This window comes from Arvicanthis niloticus, unplaced genomic scaffold (assembly GCF_011762505.2).
Source record: "Arvicanthis niloticus isolate mArvNil1 unplaced genomic scaffold, mArvNil1.pat.X pat_scaffold_540_arrow_ctg1, whole genome shotgun sequence".
NCBI lineage: Eukaryota > Metazoa > Chordata > Mammalia > Rodentia > Muridae > Arvicanthis > Arvicanthis niloticus.
The window spans coordinates 37185-55626 of NW_023046168.1; the positions used below are offsets into that span (position 1 = coordinate 37185).

The window sequence follows — 18442 nt, forward strand, 5'->3', positions numbered from 1 at the left end:
TTACTCTGTCTAGGCAGATATAATCAGTCGACTATTCTGCAGGTGTGTCCTTTTCTGGACAGTAATTTGTCTGTAGAAGGAAAGTGGCAATTCTTGCCTAGTGGCTGTCTCACCACAACTGGAGTAACTCCAAGGATGCTCAATTTCTTCTTAGAATTTAACATAGGAAGCTGTCCGGAGCAGACAGGTCTCTAATGAAAATGAACATTAATACTGAAATGTTTGTCATGTCAATTCTAAGGATTTCTGATGTTTTGAAAACCAGCTATCCATGTAAGGTAATCTGGAGTGTTGCCTGTTAACTCCACTCAGCTATTTCTAAATAAAACATAGAGAACACCCTTATAATAAACTCCAAGTCATGAATTTGCTATAGTCCCTTAACTCACAGGCTGACCATCTCAAATCAGTTAAAAAAGTTAAAGAAGGACTGGGTCTAAGCTTTGTATTCCTAAATGTGTTATACTGGTACAATGCCTATGAGAGTAACAATATTCATCTCACTCTTATATCACTAAGAAGCTCATGCCAATGAAAACCTTAAAATTTGTAAACAAAGTAAATTGGTCCATTTAAGAATTTATATCTTCATCTTGATAATAATTATACAGATTTCCACTAATAGGTTATGGCTATGCAATAAACCCTAGCTAATCCTCTCTATTCCGACAAAACCACTACTTTTCCCTAGAGAGACAGCCCAACATTTACCACCTTAGTCCCCATGCCCAGAGAATAGGGGCGCTGACTCATCATTAGCTTCTTCAAGCTGATTATGGGCGTTGAGATATTAGAAGAGGAGTGGGGGGGAGAGCAAATTGACAATCCTCTGATGCTGTGTCTTCGCTGCCTCCAGATGGAATTCACGGACCTCAGAGGTTTGAGCAGGTCTGCCCAGCTTGCTTGTTGAGTAGATACACCAAGGCTGATCATTCTGCAATATACAATTCTCAAAACAAATTTTAGTATCAAGATAGTTTTTTTTTTTAAAGAGGGCTGATATTTTATTAAGAATGTTGGTTCTAACCGCTTTTCTATTTTCCCCCCCTTTTATTGGATATAATATTTACATTTCAAATTTTATCCCCTTACCATATTTCCACCACCACCCAGGAACCCCCTATCCCATCCTCCCTCCTCCTGCCTCTATGAAGGTGTTTACCCACCTACCCCCAGCCTCCCTCCCCACCCTCAGATTCCCCCCCTCAGTGCTCAGCCTTCAGGGTACCAATGATCTTGTCTCCCACCTATGCCCAACAGGGCCATCCTCCCCTACATATACAGCTGGAGTCATGTGTCTCTCCCTATGTGCTCCTGGGCTGGTGGTTTAGACCCTGGGGAGCTCTGGCTGGTTGGTATTCTTGCTCTCCTCACAGGGCCACCAGCCCTTATGGTTCACGGTTCCTTCAATTTACTCTCTAACTCCTCCATTGGGAACTTTGATCAGATTAATGGATAGCTGTGGGTATCTGTCTCTGGGTATGTCCGACTCTGAGAGACCTCTAAGGAGACAGCCTTATCAGGCTGCTGTCAGCTTTCCCATCCTGACATCCCTATCAGCGTCTATTTTTGGTGACTGCCTATGGAATGAATACCCAGACACAATGGTCTCCCTACAACCCCTCCTTCAGATTCTGACCCACACTTTGTCTCCATATTTGCTCCCTTGGTTATTTAGTTACTCCTTCTAAGAAAGACCTAGGCATCCTCACTTGTTCTTTCTTCTTCATGAGCTTCGTGTCATCTGGTAGTTGAATCTTTGTTGTTTCAAACTTTTGGGCTAATCTCCGCTTATCAGTGAGTAAATACCATGTGTGTTCTTTTGTGATTGGGTTACCTCACTCAGGATGATATTTTCTAGATCCATCCATTTACCTAAGAATTTCTCGAATTCATTATTTTTAATAGCTGAGTAATATTCCATTGTGTAAATGTACCACATTTTTTGTATCCATTCCTCTGTTGAAGGGCATCTGGGTTCTTTCCAGCTTCTGGCTATTATAAATAGGGCTGCTATGAACATAGTGGAGCATATGTCTTTGTTATTTGTTGAGGCATTTTCTGGGTATATACCTAGAAGTGGTATAGCTGGGTCCTCAGGTAGTGCTATGTCCAATTTTCTGAGGAACCGCCAGACTGACTTCCAAAGTGGTTGTACCAGCTTGCAACCCCACCAACAATGCAGGAGTGTTCCTCTTTCTTCACATCCTCGCCAGCATCTACTATCACCTGAGTTTTTGATCTTAGCCATTCTGACTGGTGTGAGGTGGTATCTCAGTGTTGTTTTGATTTGCATTTCCCTGATGACTAAGGATGTTGAGCATTTCTTAAGGTGCTTCTCAGCCATTCGAGTTTCCTCAGTTGAGAATTCTTTGTTTAGCTCTGTACCCCATTTTTTAATGGGGTTATTTTGTTGTTTGGCGTCTAATTTCTTGAGTTCTTTGTAAATATTAGATATTAGCCCCCTATCAGATGTAGGATTGGTAATGATCTTTTCCCAATCTGTTGGTTGCAGTTTTGTCTTGTTGACAGTGTCCTTTGCCTTACAGAAGCTTTGCAATTTGATGAGGTCCCATTTGTCAATTCTTGATCTTAGAGCATAAGCCATTGGTGTTCTGTTCAGGAACTTTTCCCCTGTGCCTAGGTATTCAAGGGTCTTCCCCAACTTCTCTTCTATTAATTTCAGTGTATCTGGCTTTATGTGAAGGTCCTTTATCCACTTGGAGTTGAGCTTTGTGCAAGGAGATAAGAATGGATTAATTTGCATTCTTCTACATGTTGACCTCCAGTTGAGCCAGCACCACTTGTTGAAAATGCTGTCCTTTTTCCACTGGATGAATTTAGCTCCCTTGTCAAATATCAAGTGACCATAGGTATGCGGGTTCATTTCTGGGTCTTCAATTCTGTTCCATTGATCGTCCTTTCTGTCTCTGTACCAATACCAAGCAGTTTTTATCACTACTGCTCTGTAGTACAGTTTGAGGTCCGGAATGGTGATTCCCCCAGAGGTTCTTTTATTGTTGAGAATAGTTCTCGCTATCCTAGGTTTTTTGTTATTCCAAATGAATTTGTAAATTGCTCTTTCTATCTCTATGAAGAATTGATTTGGAATTTTGATGGGTATTGCATTGAATCTGTAGATTGCTTTTGGCAGGATAGCCATTTTTACTAAATTAATCCTGCCAATCCAGGAGCATGGGAGATCTTTCCATCTTCTGAGATGTTCTTCAATTTCTTTCTTGAGAGACTTGAAGTTCTTATCGTACAGATCTTTCACTTGCTTTGTTAGATTCACTCCAAGATAATTTATTTTATTCGTGGCTATTGTGAAGGGTGTCATTTCCCTGATTTCTTTCTCTGCCTGTTTATCCTTTGAGTAGAGGAAGGCTACTGATTTGTTTGAGTTGATTTTACATCCAGCCACATTGCTAAAGTTGTTTATCAGGTTTAGGAGTTCTCTGGTGGAAGTTTTAGGGGCACTTAAGTATACTATCATATCATCTGCAAATAGTGAAATTTTGACTTCTTCCTTTCCTATCTGTATCCCTTTGACTTCCTTTTGTTGTCTAATTGCTCTAGCTAAGACTTCCAGTACTATATTGAATAGGTAAGGTGAGAGTGGGCAGCCTTGCCTAGTCCCTGATCTTAGTGGGATTGCTTCAAGTTTCTCTCCATTTAGTTTGATGTTGGCTACTGGCTTGCTGTATATTGCTTTTACTATGTTTAGATATGGGCCTTGTATTCCTGATCTTTCCAAGACTTTTAACATGAAGGGATGTTGAATTTTGTCAAATGCTTTCTCAGCATCTAGTGATATGACCATGTGGTTTTTCTCTTTGAGTTTATTTATGTAGTGGATTACATTGATGGATTTCCGAATATTGAACCATCCCTGCATTCCTGGGATAAAGCCTACTTGATCTTGATGGATAATTGTTTTGATGTGTTGTTGGATTCGGTTTTCGAGAATTTTATTGAGTATTTTTGCATCAATATTCATAAGTGAGATTGGTCTGTAGTTCTCTTTCTTTGTTGGGTCTTTCTGTGGTTTAGGTATGAGTGTAATGGTAGCTTCATAGAATGAATTGGGTAGTGTTCCTTCTGTTTCTATTCGATGGAATAACTTGAAGAGGATTGGTATTAGGTCTTCCTTGAAGGTCTGAAAGAATTCTGCGCTGAAACCATCTGGCCCCGGACATTTTTTGGTGGGAAGATTTTTAATGACTGTGTCTATTTCTTTAGGCGTTATGGGACTGTTTAGGTGGTTTATCTGCTCCTCGTTTAACTTTGGTACCTGGTATCTATCTAGAAAATTGTCCATTTCCTCCAGATTTTCCAATTTTGTTGAGTATAGGCCTTTGTAGTAGGATCTGATAATTTTTTTAATTTCCTCTGTTTCTGTTGTTATGTCTCCCTTTTCAGTTCTGATTTTATTAATTTGAATGCTGTCTCTGCGCCCTTTGGTTAGTCTGGCTAAGGGTTTGTCTATCTTGTTGATTTTCTCAAAGAACCAGCTCCTGGTTTTGTTGATATTTTGTATAGTTCTTTTTGTTTCGACTTGGTTGATTTCAGCCCTGAGTTTGACTATTTCCTGCCATCTACTCCTCTTGGGTATACTAACTTCTTTTTGTTCTAATGCTTTCAGGTTTGCTGTCAAGTTGTTGATGTATGCTCTTTCCACTTTCTTTTTGTGAGCACTTAGAGCTATGATTTTTCCTCTTAGTACTGCTTTCAATGAGTCCCACATGTTTTGATATGATGTGTCCTCATTTTCATTTAAATCTAGAAAGTCTTTAATTTCTTTCTTAATTTCTTCCTTGACCAAGTTATCATTGAGTAGAGCATTGTTCAGTTGCCAAGTGTATGTCGGTTTTCTGATGTTTTTGTCCATGTCAAAGACAAGTCTTAATCCATGGTGGTCTGATAAGGTGCTGGGGATTATTTCAATCTTTTTGTATCTGTTGAGGCCTGTTTTGTGACCAATTATATGGTCTATTTTCGAGAAGGTACCATGAGGTGCTGAGAAGAAGGTGTATTCTTTTGTTTTAGGATGAAATGTTCTATAGATGTCAGTTAAGTCCAATTGGTTCATAACTTCTGTTAGTTTCATTGTGTCTCGATTTAGTTTCTGTTTCCATGATCTGTCCATAGCTGAGAGTGGGGTGTTGAAATCTCCCACTATTATTGTGTAGGGTGCAATGTATGCTTTAAGTTTTAGTAAAGTGTCTTTTATGTATGTGGGTGCCCTTACATTTGGGGCATAGATGTTGAGAATTGCAAGTTCCTCTTGGTACATTTTTCCTTTCATGAATATGAAGTGTCCTTCTTTATCTTTTTTGATTACTTCTGGTTGAAAACTGATTTTATTTGATATTAGAATCGCTACTCCAGCTTGTTTCTTGGGACCATTTGCTTGGTAGATTGTTTTCCAACCTTTTACTCTGAGGTAGTGTCTGTCCTTTCCACAGAGGTGCGTTTCCTGAATGCAGCAAAATGTTGGGTCCTGTTTACGTATCCAGTCTGATAGTCTATGTCTTTTTACTGGAGAATTGAGTCCATTGATATTAAGAGATATTAAGGAAAAATGAGTGTTGTTTCCTGTTATTTTTGTTATTGGCAGTAGAGATATGTTTGTGTAGCTACCTTCTTTTACGGTTTTTGGAGGATTACTTTCCTGCTTTTTCCAGGTTGTAGTTTCCCTCCTTGTGATGGAGTTTTCCACCAATTATCCTTTGAAGTGCTGGGTTTGTGTTGAGATACTGTGTAAATTTGGATTTGTCATGGAATATTTTGGTTTCTCCATCAATAATGATTGACAGTTTTGCTGGGTATAGTAGTCTGGGCTGACATTTATGTTCTTTTAGGGTCTGTATGATATCAGTCCAGGATCTTCTGGCTTTTATGGTCTCTGGTGAGAAGTCTGGTGTAATTCTTATAGGTCTGCCTTTATATGTTACTTTGCCTTTTTCCCTTACTGCTTTTAGTATTTTTTCTTTGTTTTGTACATTTGATGTTTTGACTATTATGTGGTGGGAAGTATTTCTTTTCTGGTCTAAACTATTTGGAGTTCTGTAGGCTTCTTGTATATTTATGGACATCTCTTTCTTTAGGTTAGGGAAGTTTTCCTCTATAATTTTGTTGAGAATATTTACTGGTCCTTTAAGTTGGGAGTCTTCCCCCTCATCTATTCCTATTATCCTTAGGTTTGGCCTTCTCATTGTGTCTTGGATTTCTTGTATATTTTGGGTTAGTAGCTTTTTGTATTTTGCATTTTCTTTGACAGTTGTGTCAATGTTTTCCATGGTATCTTCTGCACATGAGATTCTCTCTTCCATCTCTTGTATTCTGTTGGTAATACTTGTATCTATGACTCCTGATTGTTTTTTTAAGTTTTCTATCTCCAGGGTGTTCTCCCTTTGTGATTTCTTTATTGTTTCTACTTCCGTTTTTAGATCCTGCATGGTTTTGTTTAATTCCTTCTCCCGTTTGGTTGCATTTTCTTGTAATTCCTTAAGGGATTTTTGTGTTTCCTCTCTAAGGGTTTCTATCTGTTCTTTGAGAGTGTTATTTATGTCTTTCTTAAAGTCCTCTATCATCATCATGAGAAGTGATTTTAATTCTGAATCCTGCTTTTCTGGTGTGATGGGGTGTTCAGGGCTTGCTATGATGGGGGAACTGGGTTCTGATGATGCCATGTAACTTTGGTTTCTGTTGCTTACGTTCTTGCGCCTGCCTTTTGCCATCTGGTTAATTCTAGTGCTACCTGTACTTCTGTCTCTGATTGAAGCCTGTCTTTCCAGTTGTCTCGCTTTTGTTTGGTCTTCTAGGAGTCCAGATGTCTTTGTGATTTTTTTCCAGCTGCCCTGATTACAGTGGTATCTCTAGGATGCCTCAGGATATGGTGCCTCCAAGGTAGCAGTCCAGCTAGATGTCTGCTGTTCTGGGTGCAGTGTCTCCTTTTGGATATCTCAGGGTATGTTGTCTGACACTCTGAGTTCAGTTGTTCCTCTGTGGCTCTGGGTTGAGCGGACCTTCCAGTATGTCTCAGGTGGAATCCGGGGTCCACACAACTGCAGACCTGGTAGAGGTCTGGTCTGGGACTCAGACCCTGCAGGCCTCAGACCGGAGGGGGGGCTGAGCAGCAGAAGGAGGGTGCTAGCGCTGGCTATGGGTTCTATGGATCCCCCAGAATGTGTCTGGGGGACTCCTGGGTGCACTCACCCGTAGGCCTCAGACTGCAGGAGGGGCAAGCGGCGGAAGGGGCGTGCTAGCGCTGGCTATGGGTTCTATGGATCCCCCAGAATGTGTCTGGGGGGCTCCTAGGTGCACTCACTCGCAGGCCTCAGACTGCAAAAGGGGCAAGCGGCGGAAGGGGCATGCTAGCGCTGGCTATGGGTTCTATGGATCCCCCAGAATGTGTCTGGGGGGCTCCTGGGTGCACTTACCCGGAGGCCTCAGACTGCAGGAGGGCTGTAAAACCCTTAGATACCCTGACTGCCAACTAAAGATCTTGTGGTGAGTCTGCATTGGGTTCTCCCCTGAAGCAGGTAGATGGGAGGAGACTAAAGGCAAAGGAGGACTCTAAGGAAAGGCTTAGTATTTATCAAGTATTCACTGAACTCCCTTTACCATACATATGACATATGGCAGACTTTTCAATATACACAAATGGGATTCTATTCTTGGGAATCATGAGAGTCTGCATTCATCAAGAAATCCCACTACCAAATGATAGCAAATGACTCATGAGGGCTTCAGTGGAGCACACTTCCTGGGGATATGGCTAAAGCAAAAGTGAAGAGCACAGAAGCAAAGGGAAGCCTGAGGGAAGAAAGCTTCTGGTCCAAGAAATGGCATCTCCCCATTTCCTCCTACCCTCTGCCCTTGTAATCAGACTTCTACTTGGTTTCTATGGACTTTATCTGGATTAAGATTTGACTTAATGAATGAGATCATGCCCTATTCTGTATCTGGTAAATTTCATGTCACATGATTCTTGAAATGTACCCGTGAGCTATCCTGGGCCTATGGAGCTCTGCCATGTCCAATGGTAGCAGAGAATTGGTCCTGACCTATATCCATTGCTCCTGAAGCTCAGCGAATAGAACATGGAATTATCTCCCTAGAGCAGAAAAGGCACACAGAGAGCTAACCACCAAGGCTGACAAATGGAGACCAGAGGTAAGTTTTCAAAAGCAATGAGCCCTGGGGAAGCTGATGTGAGCATCTCCCATGCAGGCTTATTGAATGTGGCCTCACATCCACACACTGCTCACTCCTGGCCGAAGTGCTCAGTGTCCACTCCAGCCTGACTGAGGTAGACCTGCAGCTGAATGACCTGGGTAACCGTGGTGTGAGGCTGCTGTGTGAGAGGCTCAGGAATCCTGAATGCAACCTCAGCATCCTGCGGTAAGCAAGCCCTGCAATTCCTTTCTGGACATAAGGAGGGGAAGGGACATAGGTGAGTTCCCAGATGACAAAACATAGAAAAGAAAAGGGATAGATAATTCATAGTCAGCCTTCTCCTAACCGGATGTGCCACTTATACCCTGTGATTGAAAAAATCACTTTCTTCTAGAAAACTCGGTGTCCTCATGGATTAAATGGAATGTGATACCCATCTCATGGACATGTAATGTATATTACATAGTACACATAAAATAACATATAATATAGATAATAAAAACAAAAATAATAGTAGGTAAGGAGCTGGGCATGGTGCAATCACATGCATTAGCATATGTCTGAAGACAGTGACAATATACTCATATAAACAAAATAAATAAATTATTTTAAAAGATTTATATGTTGGGACCTTTGTTCCTCAGCATATTTTCAGCCATGACTGTTCCTCACACACTGAAGAACATGTCCAGAACTGACCTCTGCTGCACATCTGCCTTCTAGACAGCTCAGTTACATGTGGATTCTTAACTGTTTTCTTCCCTCCTAAAGACTGAACATTCTTGAACTCAAAGGCTCTGTTGACCTCCCCAAAAAGCAGCTTGGTATCATTACACAGCCTCACAGAGAGGAAGAGACTTTCCCCTCCTGTGCTGTCTGTGCCTCTCAGCAGGCAGAGTGGGAGTGATGTGTCCATGCTTAGGAACTGAGGACTCTGAAACCCAGAGAAGTCAGGCACTACTCTAACAGGATCAGCAACCCTGGAACCTGGGGTCATAAGAATGGACCAGAGGACCTTGGTATTGGCTTCTGTGTAAGGACAAGGTTTCCTTCCTTACCACCAAGGGAATGGAGGGGGGAGGTGAGAATGAAAACATGAAACTTTGAATCCTGGCACTATGTGTGCACCTTGAAGAGATGCCCAAAATCCCTTTGGGGATATGGACATGACTCTCAGCCTTTTGGAATTCTGATACCTACAGATGTGCCCTTTGCCAACAAGAGTCCCCTATCTGTGGCCATGTTCCCCTCCCTGGGACAATCTATTTCCAAAGACTGACCTGTGGAGAGGAGGTATAAAGGGCCAGCCTCATGTTTCACCTCTGGAATGTTTCAAAGGTCCACTTCTTAGATTCAGATCTCACTGAACACTGAGACTGCCTCATGGACACATCTCCTTCTTCTCAGCCTGCTGCTGTTCTCTCTGTCTCTCTCCTTGTCCTGATTTTTGATCAATTATAAGTTTAAATGAGCCTCCTCACTGGCTCCTTCCATAGACAACAGATTCCAAGATCGTGGACTCTGAATTCTCAAGATTCTGTAGTGGATCCTAGAAGAAATAGCCCCATCTTGTACTAGTAGGCTGGACCAGGCCTCTCTCAGTGACCAAGTGATGACAGAGCTCAGGACTCTGGAAGCAAAGACTGCAGACCTGCTCATCTACAGCACATGGTAAGAAGAGGAGGGAGACAAAGATTTCCCTCTCCTCAACCCTGGCCCTATGTGGCTGGCTAGAAGCTGAGAAATTGGGAAATGGGACCTGAAATGGGAAAAACACAGAGAGCCTGGAGGAAACCAGGAAACCACAGTGACTGAAGTAAGGAAGGGTCTGTAGGCACAAAGGTTGTATTTATTTTTTAGCAAAAATAGAATCATACAACATGCCTACTTAAGCTCTTCCTTCAGAAAAGATATAAAAGGGTCAATTTGTAGAGAGTCCTCTGGGAACAGCAAGTGTGATGATATTAGCCATGAGTAAAGACAAACCACTGGATCAATAAAAGCAGAACCCATAGTGAAGAAAGACATAGAGAAATGCTTAAGAACAAAATACACTCTGTGTATCACTGTTTCAACTCTAATGCTCAGACAAATACACCAAGATAATGTGCATACTCCAACACACACACATGCACATTCACAAACATGCACATACATGCACACACACACACACACACACACACACACACACACTACTATGAAATATGAAGCCTCAGAGAAGAAGTCCATTTCCATCACACACACACCCCCAAGGACTGTGCTAAAGCCTGGTTTTTGGCATATTTCAGCTCATTACTGTGAATTCCATCTGCTCTCAAGTTTGTAGCTTCTGTGCTGCATGTGAAATGGAATGGGCTCTAGACATAGGAGGGTCACCCATCTTTGAACAAACATTCCTGAAGAAACACTATGCATCAAACACTATTTGGGCATCCGAGGGCACATTCATGAACAAAGCAGACATGGCCCAACATTTATTACCTCAGTCTAGCAAAGAGGGAACCTACTGACCACATAATTATACCAGGGGAGTCTGTGAGTACAATGGTGGTCTGTCTGAACTCATCCAAAGCTGAGGTGAGCTATGGTAACCTCTCAAAGATGAAAAATCTAGGGAAGGAAAAAGAAAACACCAGGTATAAAGTATAAGGAAGCAGAGAGAGAAGTTTCTAGGAGGGAGATGAAATCATGTGTGGAGACCTTCAGCTCTGCTTCACCATCACCTGAGAGATCAACAGAAATGCAGGTTCTCAGGCCTCACTCCATCTCTGCTCATTCAGAATTTCAGGTAGGGCAGCTTCCTTCAATGAGAGTTCTGATTCAGCAAGCTATCCAGGTGACATTTGAACATGGCAATTTAAGAGCCACTGGTCTAAACCAATGGGCTGGAAAAGAAGATATAGAAGGCCCTGGAGTGGACTGGGTCCAGAGTAAGAAGACTGGCCCATGCCAAGAAACTTCTACTTCTCCCCAGAGGCAATGAGAGGCATGGCCTCAGTCATGAAGTGGCATCTCTTCCCATGTTTTATGGTCAGCTACTGTGCAGAAAATGTGCTGGAAGGGACCATGTCAGAAGCAGGAATACCTGTCAAAGGATGTAGGTGGTGGCTCAGGACACTGCTCAGTTCATCCTAGGACTAGGATGCAGGCTTTGTGAGTTTAGAGTAGAGAACAAAAAGGGGGAGACAATACCATCAGAGAAGGTATTGTCTAGGTGATTGGCATTTACAGTGAGTGATTATTAGTTTTCTGGCTATAACACAATGTCTGACACGGGGCACCACATATGAAGAACAGAGATATTTAGTGCAGTTATGGATTTAAGGAAGGGTAAGGGCATGGACTCTGCTTCTAGAGAAGTCTTTCTTGCTCCATCTGATTTCACCACAGGTAAAGTTGAAAGCAAGAAGTTAAGCTGGCTTTTGTGGCAATCTGGTGAGGGCACAGGAATCTACCTCTGTGGTGATTTATTGACCCCTTAATGAAGTCAGAGCTGTCATGATCTCATTGTGTCTCACCCTTCATCCAATGAGGCCTGTGGCATTACATTCAGGATTAACATTCTAACGTGTGAACACTGGGGAACACATTCATATAAAACAAAAGAGGAGTTGAGATTATCCTGGTTCTGGCACCATAGATGCACAGGAGGATGGGGGCCTTCATACTGTTGTGGCTCAAAGAAGAAGCATGGGACAGAGTAAAAATCCAGATGGGTTGGTTTTTGTGTGGGGATATTGTGCACACAGCCCTGACTCTCCATGCTTCTCATGACTTCTGAGGGAAACAATATGTCTATGTGTAGGAAGCCACATGGAATGGTCCCTACTACGAACATGGATAAAGAAGTAGGTGATAGCCCAGCCTTATTAAAGCAGCAGAGACAACAGTCAGGTGTGTAAAGGAATTGACCCAGAGTCTGTAAGTATTGGATGCAAGAGCATCTGTGGGAAAGACATCATTTCTCTTTCTTGTTTGAATATTTTATTTCATACACAAGTACTGTATTTACATTATTCCTGCCCCTGCATATATTCATTCCAACTCCTCCTGTGTTCCATCGACAAACTCTCAAATTCCTGACCAATTGTTTAATATTATTGTTCTTAAATATATGTCTATATATAATGTGATGAGTCCATTTACTGTTGGTCATGTATTCATGTTTGAGGGTGGCCACTTAGGATTGTAAAACCTATGTGGTAACCCTTGCCTGGGAAGACTGAGGTTACCTCTCTCCTATCAGATGTTAAGTGCCTATAGCTCATTATTTTGGCATGGAGCATTAAGAGATTTCCCTCATCCAAATTAGCATGTCAACTACTGTTGTTATTGGAAAGATCTTGTTGAAGCAGTGATATTAGTGAGGTTTTATGGCTGCACATTCCCTGTCCCATACAAAAAGCATTATCTGTAATAAATGTCCTGGAAGTGGTCATCATTTCTATCCTCCTGTCTCTGGAATGGAACAGTACAAGCTTGCCATAAGCAAGAGCCTCACCCTTACAAGACCTTCCACAGCTAGAACTCAGAGGGAAGATTACTTCCTCCTCTCTCAGCCTTGGAGGCTACTGTTGCCCCTCTCTCAAGTCTGTAGCTTGTATTAGGATCTGTTCCAGGGTTCCCACTCTCATTCTGCTCTGCTATAGCCTAGGACTCACCTCCATGTCCCTCTACTCATCTACTTTTTGAGTTCTGTTCTCAGCATACCCACTTGAGACATGCTAGGAAGAAAGAAAACACAAAGGCTGGCTTAAAAGCATATATGTTGGATGGCTGCTCAAAAAGCACAATGTAAAGAAAATAAAACAAAATCACACAAACGTGTGCATACATACACACACGCATGCACGTACACACACAGACATATATATATGCAGGCAGCCCAAGGGCCAGTGATACAGACTGAAACTGCACTTCATGATAAGGACTAAGCTGGTCAATCTAGAAAAGGGTTCAGTTATGGTACATTACATTACAGACTGACCACTCCCAGGCCTCTTCTACAGGAGTAAGACTTATAACATGTACCATTAAAGATTTTTCATCCATGCTCTCCTGTCTCTCCAGAAGAGAAACGCATGGAACCTCTGGGAACTGAGGACAACTTCATGGGCCCTACAGGACCTGTGGCTACTGAGGTGGTAGACAGAGAGAGGAACATGTACCTGTGAGTAGGCTTCGAATGGCAGAGGTTTGCTTTTCACAGTCTATTTCTCATAAGAGATCCCCACAGATAGACCCCCAACCCAGTCTCTATTGTAACTTCTTCCTATGCCAATGCAGAAGACTAGAACAGGACTACAATAGAATTTGGGGCTGTTATTTTTCTTCCAAAAAAGTTTCAAAAATTTATAAAACAGGAGACAAGTACTTTTCTGTCCAGTTCCTCAGATCTATCAACCACTTCCAATTTGTTTCAGCTATGTTCACTCTTTCTTTGTCAACACTATTACATTATTGTGATAGTACAACTGTCACAGTAATATATGGCCATGACATCCTATGATTTCATCCACAATAATTTTACTAGGCATCCCTATGATTAAGATAGGACATAGTCTTCCACAACTGTGCTGACCTGAGTACTTCATTTCACCTGAACAGTCTGTGCTAGCTTTGCTCAGTCTGTAAAATGCAGACTTTCTGGTGATTACTGTATTCCTGCTATAAACAGCACCACCCTCCTATTTGTTTTTCTTGTCTCTTAGGTTTTCATTACATCCCTGTATTCTCTGCATTCTTACATTACTAACAACCATTGTGTGCCAAGAACCCCCTGAAGCTGAGAAAATTATCATGTGTATGGTAGCCCTATCCTCCAAAAATTATAGTCTCATAAAAAGTTTTATTTTAACAGGAAGGGTGATATGTAGGAGGAGCTAAGGGGGAAGGAGTACCGAGAGGAACAGATGGAGTAAGGAGAGGAGAAGGTGAAGGAGAGAAGAAGCTAGGTGATGAGAGAGAAAAAGAGGGGGGATGCATGGAGGCAGATGTTCACGTGTCTCCACCAGTCAAAGATAGTTCATATATCTAGGTTAGGTATTGGGTTACACTTCTGATCGAGCATTACCAAACTTATAAAGCTTGTGATTAACATTTTAAAAATTGTATAAAAGCAAAAAGGAAAAGGGGGCATGGGATAGGGGTTTCCTAGGGAAGGAAAATGGGGAAAGGGGATGGCATCTGAAATGTAAATAAAATGTAAATAATGGAAAAAATAAAAAATAATATAAAAAGAAAAGAAAAAATTATAGTCTCATGAATAATGACTGACTAAATACACAATGATGGTATCTTCCCTGACATGTTACCCTCTTCCAATACTGACACACTATCTCAGCTAAAGAAACTGTCACTCTTCATTTCCTACCACAGAACTGGCACTTGTCTACCCAACATTCTCCAAACAGACAGCATTGGGAAAATAACTGAAGATCTTGTTAAAGTGTTTTGGGGTCAACAATTTACCACTATTATCATCAGATAGACAACAATTATTGGAAAGTATACATACACTTTAAGAATATAAAACTAAAAACTGAAGATGTACCTGATTGTTTGAGCCCTTATCAGGTGTGCATAATGTCTTAGGTTTATCTCCCAAAATTCACATACATGTACATTGACAGGGACACACATACACACACACACACACACACACACACACACACACACACCTATTTCATGACCTTCATCACCATCACAGGAACAGCTGAGTGTTCCCTACATGTGTTACATGGAGGTTTGTATTGGGTCACTCTGTACTCAAAGCTCTCTAAGATGATGTTGTCATTAACCCTATGTACAGATGAGGAAACAGATTGGGAGATTAAATGACTAATCATGGATCCACAGATAGAGCAAAGAAATAAAACTCAGAGCCAGCTGCCTGAAGTCTGCTGTGTCCTGATCTCTGCACTGGGTCTGCAAACAACAGATGGGTAGTACTGGTTTGAACTGGTCTCTGTTTCTCCTCTTTCAGAGTTCAATTGCCCATGGCTGGTTCCTACCACTGTCCCAGTACAGGACTCCACTTTGTGGTGACAAGTGCAGTGACAATAAGCATTGAATTCTGTGCCTGGAACCAATACCTGGACAAGACTCCCTTTCAACACAGTCACATGGTGGTTGGACCTCTGTTTGACATCAAGGCTGAGCAAGGAGCTGTGACTGCAATGTATCTCCCTCATTTTGTAGCTCTCCAAGGTAACCAATAGAAGCTTAAGGAGAAAGGTTGTAATAATGGGTGGGCTTGACAGGCCATATAGGAACTAAAAGATGGTGGATGATAAAGAAGTGTTTCAAGGTTTCCTTAATGAGGCACAGCAGTTTACAGAGGTGGACAATGATATGTTTTGTCACCCCTTCTTGTCTGATGTATCTTCTTTAAAGCACATGACTCCAAGCCTTACAACTTTACTTCTATTTTACCAAAAGGAATCCCTAATTAGACAGTGATTACCTCAGTTACAATATTAATTGATTATCAATTACTCTTTAAATATATGTCCCTCAAAGTGTACTGTTTCTGCTCAGATGGAAGGGTATCCTGGGACTGGAAGCACAGGAACTATACAGTTCTGAGGGGAGAAGGTATTCCAAGGGAAAATCATCCTGAGACATGGGAACTCAGAAACCACACAGCTCTGAGAGGAAACATCCTCAGCAGAGGCATTGCAGCTCCCAGGGGAGGGTCTCCCTAGCTGAGCTCAGGAGCTTAAGGACCCTCAGCCCTGCTCCATCTCTTCACTTCTCTTCTCTTCATTGCTTCTTTTCTTCTCTGAGTCTTCCAATCAGAGAGTCACACAAGGCAGAAAATTCCACGAAAGACATTTATTGTAGGCTCCAGGTTCTGGAGGGAGAGATCAGAAATGGCTGCCCTCTGCTCCCACTCCCAGGAGTGCACAGCAAGGAATTGGAGTATGGACAAGGCTTATATAGTATTTCTGGGGGGTGGAGCTTTTATGGCAGAGATTTAAAGATTCAGGGTCGATGAGATTTCAAGTCCTGAACTTGGGGAGTTTAAGGATATATGGGTATTTCTGTTCAGGGATTGGTGGAGTTTAATGCTCAGAGATTGGTGGGGGTTTGTAGGAAAGAAGTTCAGAGATTGGTGGGTTTTCCTTGAAAAGGAATTGGTGACTTTTTTTCACCTCCATTTCCCTACATCAGGCTCATGGGTTATGGTGGGAAGTCCTTCCCAATTGCAGCTGGCTTTTGCTGAGGCAACATCTCTGTGGAATTTCTGGGGAGGCTGGAGAGGAGGTGCCGCCACTGTGGCCAGCTCCTGTGGGACAGGTCTTGCAGTGGAGTTTCACCAAGGTTCTATATTAGGCAGGGGAGAATGTGTACCTAGAGTGAACAGCTCCTCAGGCGAGCATCTACTCTGAGGTATCATAATGGACACCTCCTGTGGGGCATTTTACTGCAGCAGACATAGGTGTGGCAGGAAGGAGGGGCCTGCCACTGCTTTGAAAATGTTTTTTTTAAAGTGAATTTTGGAAACTATAAGGAATATTTATTATTCAGGGTCAACCAACACTGTAAGCCATTACACTCTTACAGGCAGGGAGAAATGATGCCAACACATACCATTTGGGAACTAGAGCCACAAAAGTGGAGTATTCTAATAAGATAGAAGGCTCATAAAATGTTCCAACCACAGTGATCTCCAAAGATACCTTCAGAAAATGGTCTGATAAGTACAAGGTTCTCAATGAATGATCTCATTTTTTAAAAGCCATTACTACAATCTGTGATCCCAGCACTCTGGATGGTGAGGCAGAATAAATTAGAATTCAAGAGCATTATAGACCACACAGCCAGACTCTACCAAAGAAAGCAAAAATAACAAGAAAATCGGGAGTCGTACAAGAAGCTGGTGAGGTTTAATTCCTCTCCTGCTACAAGGAGAACAGCAATAGGATCACTGTAGACATCAATAGAATACAACTCATAGCAAAGGAAGGTGTTTGTTCATAGTATGAAGATGATGGGTAGCATCATATGCACACACACAATTGAGACCCTCACCACCTGGAGCAGTTGAGAGAACTATCCTAGGTCATCACAGTGGGTGAGCTGGCTCTGCCCATGACTAGCACAGCACTCGGGGGAGCCAGGCCTGCAGCTTACCTGAAAAGCACAATAGTGATGGCCCTGATCAAGGGGGAGTGGGTGAGCCAGTCCTGAGTACATAGTGAGAGAGAGCTGGCACCACCACCCACCTGCAATCAGGTAGCATGGGCCAGCAACAGAAGAGATGTCCTCTGTTCTCTTGTCCCTCACCACCTGATGAAGTCCAGAAATCTGACCCCAGGGTCATGGGAATGGGTCCATTAGCAGGGACCACATCAAGTTGACAAGGAACATTAAACTTCACAGTTCTAATCATTTTCAACTTCATAACCAAGCATATCACGTTAAATCATAACTATTTAATCTATGTCTCTAAAATTTCAGTTTCATCTCATCATGAAAAATACAATCTAGTTTCAAAGATCCCATTAGAGCTTAATAACTCAAAGAGTTCAAAAATTGGCCTCTAAACAGAGATGCAAGGCAATGTCTTAACCATGAGCTCCTATGAAATTAAAAACAAGTTACATAATTCCAACATACAATGGCACAGAATAAACACTGACATTCTAACATGGAAGAGTCAGAGCATAGCAAGGAGTGCTCAGACCACAGCAAGACAAATTCCATCATCACAAATTCTGCAGCTTTGTGTCCAGCCACAGAGTTCATGGTGTCATTCACTGGACTACAAAGCACTTAGATAGCTCCACCCCTCAAGTTCCACAAATGAAACACACATAGCCTCTCTGTTAGGCTGTGTTTAAAACTCCTTGTATAAAACTTTATTTGACAGAAAAAAAATGTGATTCTGGTTTCTGCAACATCCTAGGATTTACATTCCCTCTTAGGCTTCACTTTCAAACATTCATAGAATGGCCTCCTAGGACCTCCTCACAGGATCTTTGACTCAGACACACTGCCTGGCCTCAGCTTCTCTCTGAAGCTGTGCATCATGACTCAATGAACCCCCTCAATAGAGCATCTTTCAAACATAAAAGACCCCTACAGAGATGATACTGTCAAGTTCTAGTGACAGCTTTGAGATGTGGCCACTCTGATAGCTGTATAAGGTACTGACCGGAGGGAAATGCTCACTTGAGTTGTTTGGAACAGAGAAAACCATCAGTTATGGCTTTCTGCATTTCAATTAATTTGGCTCTTCATAAGATGAATC

General features: G+C 42.0%; 1 pseudogene across 1 annotated transcript in view; it reads left to right on the plus strand.

Moving 5' to 3' along the window:
- LOC117702178 (NACHT, LRR and PYD domains-containing protein 1a-like) overlaps window positions 1-18442 on the plus strand; it is a 35382-nt pseudogene that overhangs the window by 7352 nt on the left and 9588 nt on the right. The window contains exons 2-6 of the transcript XR_013070337.1: window positions 8239-8409; window positions 9766-9855; window positions 11990-12078; window positions 13255-13354; window positions 15170-15393. The product of XR_013070337.1 is annotated as an NACHT, LRR and PYD domains-containing protein 1a-like (transcript). The remainder of the gene's footprint in view (window positions 1-8238; window positions 8410-9765; window positions 9856-11989; window positions 12079-13254; window positions 13355-15169; window positions 15394-18442) is intronic.